The sequence below is a fragment of the Tachypleus tridentatus genome, unplaced genomic scaffold, assembly GCF_004210375.1.
Source record: "Tachypleus tridentatus isolate NWPU-2018 unplaced genomic scaffold, ASM421037v1 Hic_cluster_5, whole genome shotgun sequence".
Lineage (NCBI taxonomy): Eukaryota > Metazoa > Arthropoda > Merostomata > Xiphosura > Limulidae > Tachypleus > Tachypleus tridentatus.
Genome location: NW_027467785.1, coordinates 91,663 through 103,151, shown reverse-complemented (window position 1 = coordinate 103,151; position 11,489 = coordinate 91,663). Strand labels below are relative to the sequence as shown.

The following is an 11,489-nucleotide window of genomic DNA, read 5'->3' as shown; positions in this document are numbered from 1 at the left end:
CTTCGTGCGACTCATTTTGGTAGACATACAGTAATGTTATAAACATTCAGTTTCGTTTTAGGATCACATTAATTTTGTTTTATTTGAATTCATTAAACACATTTTTACATACTGTAATGTTTCTTCTTGAAATCACTGCAAACGATCACCTTTATAATTAAACTCGACATAATTAATTTATATCTACAAATCTACAATCAGACAATTGTAGAATACTCTATCAATGCCATTTTTTTCATGGTTATATTTATATTAAGTACTTTACACACATATATATAACCTAGTAGTTTTTATATGATAAAAGACCACAACACTATTATAATTACATAACAGATAATTTATTAAAACAGGAACCAACACTGCAGTGTTTCAATGTTCTCACTCCGTCAGCATCACGTTGGACAGTTTTGAATCTCGCGCAAACCTACACGATATCTGGCCATCTTTAATTTAGTTATGAAAGGCAAAAGGGAAGGTAGCTAGTCATCACCACCAACCGCCAATTCTTGGGCTATTCTTTTACCAACCAATAGTGTGACTTACCTTTACACTATGAAGCCCCTACGGCTGAAAGGACTCACATATGTAGAGGGACAGAGATTCGAACCCGCTACTCTCAGATTGTTAGTCGAGCGTCCTAACCACCTGGTCATGCCAGACCGAATTGAGGATTAGTCAAGACTTATATAGTTACATATTGAAGATTAGTCAAGACATGTAAAGTTACATATTGAAGATTAGTCAAGACTTATATAGTTACATATTGAAGATTAGTCAAGACTTATATAGTTACAAATTGAAGATTAGTCAAGACATGTATAGTTACATATTGAAGATTAGTCAAGACTTATATAGTTACATATTGAAGATTAGTCAAGACTTATATAGTTACATATTGAAGATTGGTCAAGACTTATATAGTTACACATTGAAGATTAGTCAAGACTTATATAGTTACATATTGAAGATTAGTCAAGACTTATATAGTTACATATTGAAGATTAGTCAAGACTTATATAGTTACATATTGAAGATTAGTCAAGACTTATATAGTTACATATTGAAGATTAGTCAAGACTTATATAGTTACATATTGAAGATTAGTCAAGACATATTGAAGATTAGTCAAGACTTATATAGTTACATATTGAAGATTAGTCAAGACTTATATAGTTACATATTGAAGATTAGTCAAGACTTATATAGTTACATATTGAAGATTAGTCAAGACTTATATAGTTACATATTGAAGATTAGTCAAGACTTATATAGTTACATATTGAAGATTGGTCAAGACTTATATAGTTACATATTGAAGATTAGTCAAGACTTATATAGTTACATATTGAAGATTAGTCAAGACATGTATAGTTACGTATGGAAGATTAGTCAAGACTTATATAGTTACATATTGATGATTAGTCAAGACTTATATAGTTACATATGGAAGATTAGTCAAGATTTATATAGTTACATATTGAAGATTAGTCAAGACTTATATGGTTACATATTGAAGATTGGTCAAGACTTATATAGTTACATATTGAAGATTAGTCAAGACTTATATAGGTACATATTGAAGATTAGTCAAGACTTATATAGTTACATATTGAAGATTAGTCATGACTTATATAGTTACATATTGAAGATTAGTCAAGACTTATAAAACGTATGTCCAGTACTTTACTTTTTTTAACCTGGACAAATTTCTTTGTTTAGCAGAATATATTTTTTTTAAATTTCTATTGTTTCACTAATATTTGACTCAAACTTCAACCCAAAATGATTTAGATATTTAACTTTAACCAGTCTATCAAATCCTAACTGGTTATTGTTGTTTTATTAAGACTTGGACTTTTGTGGATTTAAAGTTTCCAACCTAAAGAACATTTTCTACGCATGAAGGCTAAACGGACAAGTTAGAGACCTCTAGGTTTCACTAACGTGGAGACAAGTAGCCAACCAGCAACGCCCACCATCCAAAATGCTCTGTTTGGTTCTTCTGAAGTGAATAACAGAATGGGCTCACTCACAGTTAGAACGTGTTTACGTATCGGACTCCAGGTCTTTTGATTACCAGTCTTAAACACAACAGAAATATTAAAACTGAGTTTTTTCTTTAAACGCAACGTTGGAGTATTTCAAGTGGAAATCAAGTCGGTTTAAATTAATAACAAAATGAAGAAAATTTGACAAGTTATACGTAATTAAAGAGTAGATAATAGTACATGAGTAAACAGTAGAGATGTCACATGCAGTAAATAGGAAAAAAATTAAACTTGAGGTGAACTATGGATCGTTGGTTATTCGTAGGACTGCTAGGTGGAGTACCCTAAACGAAATAAATGTTGCAATAAAAGTACCCAGACAAGTAACATGATACGAGTTGGATATATTTCAGCTCAGACCACGTGATCATATTTAATCTGTTTCCAAAGTTGATATATTATACAAGACCACGTGATCATATTTAATCTGTTTCCAAAGTTGATATATTATACAAGACCACGTGATCATATTTAATCTGTGTCTAAAGCTGATATATTATACAAGACCACGTGATCATATTTAATCTGTTTCTAAGGCTGATATATTATACAAGACCACGTGATCATATTTAATCTGTTTCTAAAGCTGATATATTATACAAGACCACGTTATCATATTTAATCTGTTTCTAAAGCTGATATATTATACAAGAACACGTGATCATATTTAATCTGTTTCTAAAACTGATATATCATACAAGACCACGTAATCATATTTAATCTGTTTCTAAAGCTGATATATTATACAAGACCACGTGATCATATTTAATCTGTTTCTAAAGCTGATATATTATACAAGACCACGTGATCATATTTAATCTGTTTCTAAAGCTGATATATTATACAAGACCACGTGATCATATTTAATCTGTTTCTAAAGCTGATATATCATACAAGACCACGTGATCATATTTAATCTGTTTCTAAAGCTGATATATTATATAAGACCACGTGATCATATTTAATCTGTTTCTAAAGCTGATATATTATACAAGACCACGTTATCATATTTAATCTGTTTCTAAAGCTGATATATTATACAAGACCACGTGATCATATTTAATCTGTTTCTGAAGCTGATATATTATACAAGACCACGTTATCATATTTAATCTGTGTCTAAAGCTGATATATTATACAAGATCACGTGATCATATTTAATCTGTTTCTAAAGCTGATATATTATACAAGACCACGTGGCCATATTTAATCTGTTGCTAAAGCTGAGGTATTATACATTAAACACAGTTTGGTACAGTTAGTTAAGCACGAAAGACGATAAACTATAATTAAACTAAATATCGTCACTACTGTAGTTACAGAAAAGAGAAATTACTCACTAGGACTAGTTTTCCTTATCTTAATATATAGTTTAAGCTCTAATTTTGTTTCCTTTTCGTGTTAAATATGTAAATGTAGCTTAAAGGACGAATATGTCTGAGGAAGAGGTTTGGATCCCACGCGCTGCAAGCTATGAGTTAATCTCCCTAACCATCATGCCAAGTTACAAAGAATAGAAAGGCCCATACAGTAGGGTTAATACTTCCAGTACTTAAAATCTAATTTTTTTTATGTTTTGTGTTTATTCATGACCTATTTGGTATATTAGAATACATATTATACGTCTCCTGAAGGTTATTCAGGTTATAAAGCATAACCACAATTGAAACAAGATGAATAAATTGTTAATAACTGTTTGTTTTATTTGAATTTCGCACAGAGCTGCTCGAGGGCTATCTGCGCTAGCCGTCCCTAATTTAGCAGTGTAAGACTAGAGGGAAGGCAGCTAGTCAACACCACCCACCGCCATCTCTTGGGCTACTCTTTACCAACGACCAGTGGGATTGATCGTAACTTTATAACGCCCTCACGGCTAAAAGGGCAAGCATGTTTGGTAATGGGGATTCGAAACCGCGACGTTCAGATTACGAGTCGAGTGCCTTAAACCACCTGACCATGCCGGGCCTAGAATAAATATAATAATATATAATATAGTTAATAATAAATAAAAATAAATAACAAAGTAAATAAGGCAAATAATATAAAAATAAATCAATGGCAGTCGTGACTGAACAACAACACATATATAGTTATATGTTACTTCTTGTCTGTGTTTTAACGAATAAATGATATATGCACATGCCACCTCTGTTACCTTGGTTTCATTGTTTTTGAAGGGTTGATTTATTTCTTTTTTCAATTTTATTGTTTGTTTTTTAGCATAATTGTCAACAAATATAAAAAGGTTGAGTTTATAACCAGGTCCTAATCACAGTGAGGTTCAAACTTTACCATTTGTTGTTTATCTATAATTGGCTGGTAATTCCTGTTTCACTCTGTACTGAAACATATTAAAGGACCACCAAATATCTGTAAGGAAGCTAACTTCAAGGGGTAATGCTAACATTGTTTACACTGTAATTATGATTGTATTTAATTAGCACTAGTTATTAATTATAAAAACTGGTAATAAGTTTAAAGCCTCAGTGAAGTTGGTTTTGGTTTTTAATTATCATGTAATAACAAAGATGTAGAAGAAGGAACAACATGAATTTCAGACATTTTTAATTATATTTACAGACATTACCAGACCTTGTGACTTAGTCATTACATAGATATTGTTATAAAACACTGTATAGTATTGTACAGTTATGATGACTTAATAAGGAAATATTTAAAATACCATTTGATGAACAATCAGAACCATCCATACATAGACAGTGCTGCCACCTGCCTGCTTCACTGTATAGAATTAATCATTAAAAGATCGACCACCACTCAGTGATAAAACAACATTAAGTTCTATTTACTACAGACCACGTGATCATATTTAATCTCTTTCTAAAGCTGATTTATTAAACAGAACAAAGTTTGGATTATTTATTTAAAACCCAAAGATGATAAACTATAGCTAAGCTAAATATTGTCACTACTGTAGTTACAGAAGAAGAAATTACTCACTAGGACTAATTTTCCTTATCTTAATCTGTAGTTTAAATCCTAATTTCATTTCCTTGTCATGCGTTTTTGTTTTTTTCATCAGACTGTTAGATTTTCATCACATGTATTTTAATAATATTTGTTTGTTGTTAAGAGTAAAGCTACACAATGGGCTGTTTGTGCTCTGGGAAAACTTTAACCGGGCCTAAACCCTTTTTCAGATAGTATTTGTTCATGTGAAACTCATTTCTTTTTTAAAACTTTGTCTTAAAGCTTCGGGGTATTTATATATATGTTCCTGCATACATTATTTGGGCTTTGCCCATCGCCGATATCAAAACCCAATATTTGGCATTGTTAGCTCTTGGATTACTGCTGAGTTACCAGAAGTGCATTTTAGGTTCACCCCAAGAATGATCAGTTGAAGTCAATATTAATATTTGGGCGGGTAAACGTACTTCTCTAGGCATCAGTAGTGAAATCGTCACAACCAATGTAACCCTAAAATAAAAAACTAACAACTGTGGTGTTTTTCACGCGTCAGAAAACGATATCTTTGGTAAACTCAGCAGTTTATTTCAAAAACCAATACTAAGTTTATTCCGTGCGTTGTGTTATTATATTATAAATAGTAAAGTGTTTAAAACGTTGTTTCAACACATGTGTTGGACAAACGCTGAAAAGATAACTGTTCACAAACTGTCTTTTCATGAGATACGTCACGAGGAAACTTTATGAAACAAACAAGTGACACACCTTATGTTTTTGTGACGTAGCAAGAAACCATTGCTGGAAAAACACTTTTACAGTTTTCCTAATTCCCATTACTAATGTAAAGTATAGACTATTGTTGGTAGTTTTGTACACAGCAGCAACTTATCAAATACAGTGTGTAGAGCAGTGAAAAATAACCTACAGAACACACTGTGTTATTAACACGAACAATAGTTTAGTAATTACCTACCTTCGGTGTCTCGGACTGTGGTCATCGAAACTATGACATATTTTCAGTGGGTGTGATCTACTGGACTCTTACTTCACATACGAAATTTAAAAGCAATCCACTAAATAATACACCAGATATAAAATCTCCAATTTCGATTCAATGTTTCCAGTTTATTTCTCTTCGCACTGACAGTACGGAATTTTTTTTTCCGGGAAAAACATACTTAAAATTCATAAATTCATTCATTAAAATGCAGGTCGTGTTGTTTTATTGTTTTGTTTTTACTAAACTTCATGGCTCAAGTTGAAGAAAACCGCAGCCTGGCCAACTAATGAATTGATATTTACTGTAAAACTTATCGATGCAAAATTTAGTTACAAATTTTGTCGCCAGTTGTGATTTCATTAATTTAAATCGCACTTTCGATTCCTTTTCACGCTTTTTTAATTCGAATTAAGTATATTTAAATATTAATGGAGTTAGCCTCAATTGTTTCTAATGTGATCCAACAGTACTGACCATAAGTTAATGAACTAAAATATAGAAAAATAATATCGAATATTGTATTAATGTAAAAAAACAGACCATCTAGATAGATGTCGTACTTAGTTGTTGTTACAAAAAACAAACAAACAAACTAGAAAACAAAGAACAAATAAGAGTTATCAAAATATAACAGAATTAGAGACATTAGGTTCTGGTTAAGGATATACCAATAATGAAGGAAGAACGTTCAGTAAGCGTTTTCGTTTGTTTTAGGTTCTCATGTCACCAAGAAACACTAAGTTCGGGCCCTGGCATGGCCAGGTGGTTAGGGCACTCGATTCGTAATCTGAGGGTCGTGGGTTCAAATCCCCGTCGCACCGAACATGCTCGTTCTTTCAGCCGTGGGGGCTTCATAATGTGACGGTCAATCCCACTAATCAAAAGTTAATGATGAAGCAAATGTTTTACGACAAGATTTTACTATTGTTTTTCCATTGCCTGTGCGTCTCAGGAAGATTCTGTCTTAGGACCTTTTGCTAGTATTAATCAAGCTTCACGAAGTAGTTAAAGAAACAAAACTCTCGCTTTTATAAAAGGATCAGAATTTTACTTATTTGTTAATGTGTTTATAGTATATTGTTTATTTAATAATATCACACATTGTCCAGGCCAAAAAAATAATGTGAACATGTCTTGTTTTCGTTTTCGTAGGAAACAGTCATCAGAGTCAAAATTTAGTCCTACGCACATTTGTATTTCAAATACTTATGTGAAAATATAAATTCCCAAGGGAGGAGGAACAGATATCTGAAGCATTCTTGTTTTTCATCACCCACAGTTGATGCTGACGTCACCAAAATGTGAAATAAAAAGCTATGTCCATCTGAATCGGAAATATGGTTCACAATTGAAGAAGTAATATTCTTTTTGTAAAAGTAGGTGGTTTGAAAAGCTTCCAACTTATAACACAATGAGCAAAAGGTATTAAGAAAAGATAAATAATTATTGTAAATATGTGAATGTACGTTTATTATGGACTTCGTAATCCTACACTTGTATTCATAGTAATTAAAATTACTTCTATATTTGTAACCGAGTATAGTCATAACTATAGAAACAATAACATATTATCTGCAACGTGTGTAAAACTGTCCCTTTTAGTGCTAAGTACTCTCGAACAGGAGGCCTAGTTTTGAAGTATCGTGTGTGAAACGGTCCCTTTCAGTGCTAAGTACTCTCGAACAGGAGGCCTAGTTTTGAAGTATCGTGTGTGAAACGGTCTCTTTCAGTACTAAGTACTCTCTCGAACAGGAGGCCTAGTTTTGAAGTATCGTGTGTAAAACGGTTCCTTTCAGTGCTAAGTACTCTCGAACAGGAGGCCTAGTTTTGAAGTATTGTGTGTAAAACGGTTCCTTTCAGTGCTAAGTACTCTCGAACAGGAGGCCTTGGTTTGAAGTATCGTGTGTAAAACGGTTCCTTTCAGTCCTAAGTACCTCGAACAGGAGGCCTAGTTTTGAAGTATTGTGTGTAAAACGGTTTTCTTTCAGTGCTAAGTACTCTCGAACAGGAGGCCTAGTTTTGAAGTATTGTGTGTAAACTGTCCCTTTCAGTGCTAAGTACTCCCGAACAGGAGGCCTAGTTTTGAAGTATCGTGTGTAAAACGGTCCCTTTCAGTGCTAAGTACTCTCGAACAGGAGGCCTAGTTTTGAAGTATTTTCAACCATATTATATCACTTGATGTTTCATTTGATTCAAATAATTTTGACATTAAAATGGCTCTTGTTACACGTATCTCATATCTAAAATTACAGATGGTTTTGGTGTGTGTTTCCTGTTGATAAACTCATTTATTCTCTTATTGTTTCGAAGACAAATTATAGAAATTTTACTTCAAATTCTTGTCTGCTCCGAAGTTGGAAAGAATGGAAGCTTGGAAACTATTGTATTTCTCTAGCACCTTCCAAGAAGGTTTGAAATACAGTTTGGTAAAAATCTAGAAATGCACTTATTACCTGCAACTTAATACCTACTTGAGTAACAAGTGTCTCTAGTGTGCCCCCCGCTAGTACAGCGGTACGTCTTCGGATTTACAACGCTAAAATCAGGGGTTCGATTCCCCTCGGTGGGCTTTGCTATAAGAAAAAATACACACGCCTCTAGAGGTGTGAGTGCGTCGATTACAATACCCTGAACTTGCTGTTTGTAAGCACCTGGCATCCTGCTCAGTGTAACTCTTCACTTATAGACCTCAAACGCAGTTGGATGTCCTGATCCACCTGTCACGTCTTTACATCTGGACATTAGACACAGTTGGGTGTCCTGATCCACCTGTCACGTCTTTACTTATCGACATTAGACACAGTTGGTCCTGATGTCCTGATCCACCTGTCACCTGTCACGTCTTTACATCTGGACATTAGACACAGTTAGATGTCTTGATCCACCTGTCACGTCTTTACATCTGGACATTAGACACAGTTAGATATCCTGATCCACCTGTCACGTCTTTACATCTGAACATTAGACACAGTTAGATGTCCTGATCCACCTGTCACGTCTTTACTTTTGGACCTCAGACACAGTTGGATGATCTGACCTCCATTGGATTTAGGTGGTTTCCATTGGACTTTGGTATGTGTAAGACAGCCCACATGGATGTGAAATAGACTATTGAAATGTCCCTCATTTTAAGATGTCTTGACCTCACTATCTGTGGGCTACTGAGCTGTATAAATCATATGTAGCATTACACCATGAAATGCTCAACCAATTAAATAAGATAGGATCCATTACATTACAAGGGATTTGCCGATGAATTGATAACTAGTCCCTATTAATTAATCAGCTTATATTTCATTGCTGTTTTCTTTAACTGTTATATGTTCAATCCTATTTGCAATTGTAACAAAGTGTTAGATAATTAAAAATTTATAACTTTCGTACAGATTAAGATAGCACTCGTAAAATAACAAATCCACAGTAAAACTGAAATATGCTATCCTGTGTGTGTTTGATGGACCTCAGTGTTTGTTTGTATGACTGACATTCGCTCGATCCACAGTAAAAGTGAAATATGCTATCCTGTGTGTGTTTGATGGACCTCAGTGTTTGTTTGTATGACTGACATTCGCTCGATCGATCCACAGATTGTGAGTGGAGAGAGTCTTAACTATTGTATGACTGGATAAGCCTCAATGAACTTTCTTAATCATTCCTTTCAAATCGTAAGCTTATTATCCTAAAACAGTGTATAAAATATTTGAGGTAAAGCTGAGACAATCGGATGCAAACAACTGCCATGATTAGTAATCACCTAAGTCTAATTATTAATTAATTAATTACTAATTACCTGCAAATACTATATAGCAATTATTGATTAGTTTATGACATATGTTACGGCTATTGATCAACTTCCGTCTTCAAGTAACTCCTCAGAAGGACTATTTTGTGGTGATAGTAGCAAAGGTTCGATGTTGGGTCTTCTTTACAGAAAAACTCAAACTTTTAGGTCTTTACTCCTAGAGTTTGAACTAATTTTCCATGTAAATACTATCAAGATAAGTGTCCAGATTTGAACATCAAGTGCTTAGTTTAATTAAAGACTTCACATGGGTGATATATTTCATCAAGTGCTTAATTTAATTAAAGACTTCACATGGGTGATATATTTCATCAAGTGCCTAGTTTAATTAAACACTTCACATAGATGATATATTTTAATAATTTTGGTCAATATGTAACTCTGCCTAGTTTTTACTTGTTGTTTTTTTCTTCCATTTATTTCAGAACATTATCCCATAGGCGTTGGGTGTGTATGTGTAAGACGGCCTCCATTGAATCTCAGGTACGTATAAGACGGTCCCATTACGTTTGTTTGTTATTATTACTTGAAGCACATGTAGAAATATATATACGTATAGAAATAATTGTATACAAATTGCTATTTAGAAAATCAAAACCAATTCTTCCAATCTTAGTAAGTACGGACAAAATTACTAAAAACGTAATGATATATTGAATCACTATCACCCAACAAAACCGGTTAATGTGACAACTGGTGGATTGAAACGTACCATGTGAAGGTGATTTGTGAATTATTTTATTTTTAAGTTGTAATTTAATGAAGCTAGATGTAGCTAAGGCTTGCTTTGTATTCAAATAGCATCAGCCAATGGGGTCTTAATATTTGTCCGCTACCTTCAGTAACTTTTCGACCCAGTATGACGAAGTCAACGGAGGTGTACCTTTCAAAGTCGTTACTGACGTCACTCAACAACTGTGCTTATTTTATTGAACATTAGAAACATTTATTTCACGTTGAAATATTTCACATTTATCCATTGAAAAGTAACTTATCAATTAGGCTAAAAGTGCTGATGGTTTATTTAAGCAAGAACATATCTGTGGAAAAGGAAAAGACTTTGTTTGGAGTTATGAACATAGGATAATCATCTATTAAAAAAAAACCATGTTTCTGGTCTTCGAGCACTTGTCATCCAGGTCGTCATTTACCCAAGATATTTGCATACAAAAGGCGTGTCTATCCCAACAGACGTGGAAAAGATGGTGTCGCGAAACTAAAATATAAAACAAAACAAACGGAAGTTGAACTAATTATACTAAGTGCTGGTGTTGAAAGCACGTGCTATGACTCCACCTTTCCCGTACCATTCTTTATCCTGTAGATTGACTAAGTTAAAAGAAAATTCAATCAGATAAAAGGGCTAGTATTGTTACTATGGTCACCAAAAGTCAGGACAACGAATGGAAATCGTCTAAGAATGAAGTCTCATGTTCTCTCGTTCAAATCGAGACAGCTTCAAGTGGATTATACCAAAGCTGGAGATTAACTTAAGAGAAAACGGATGCATATAATTAGCGCAACTGATAAAGAAACGGAAATTGAACAAAAGTTGAAAGAAAGAAACAAACAAACTCCCTTTAATATTTTAGGGCTGAATAGATGTTTAATAATTTGCTTCTTAAAATATCATAAAGTATTAAACTGCTTTGTTTTACAATCAAACTAGGCTTCAAGTTGAAGCTTGTTCCTCAATTCGGTACGATTC

General features: G+C 33.4%; 1 long non-coding RNA gene across 1 annotated transcript; it reads left to right on the top strand.

Moving 5' to 3' along the window:
* Positions 1–7,171: 7,171 nt before the first annotated feature.
* Positions 7,172–10,766, top strand: LOC143243658 (uncharacterized). The gene is made up of 3 exons (XR_013024698.1): positions 7,172–7,355; positions 10,207–10,264; positions 10,583–10,766. It is a non-coding gene; the product is annotated as an uncharacterized LOC143243658 (long non-coding RNA).
* The last annotated feature ends 723 nt before the right edge of the window (positions 10,767–11,489 follow it).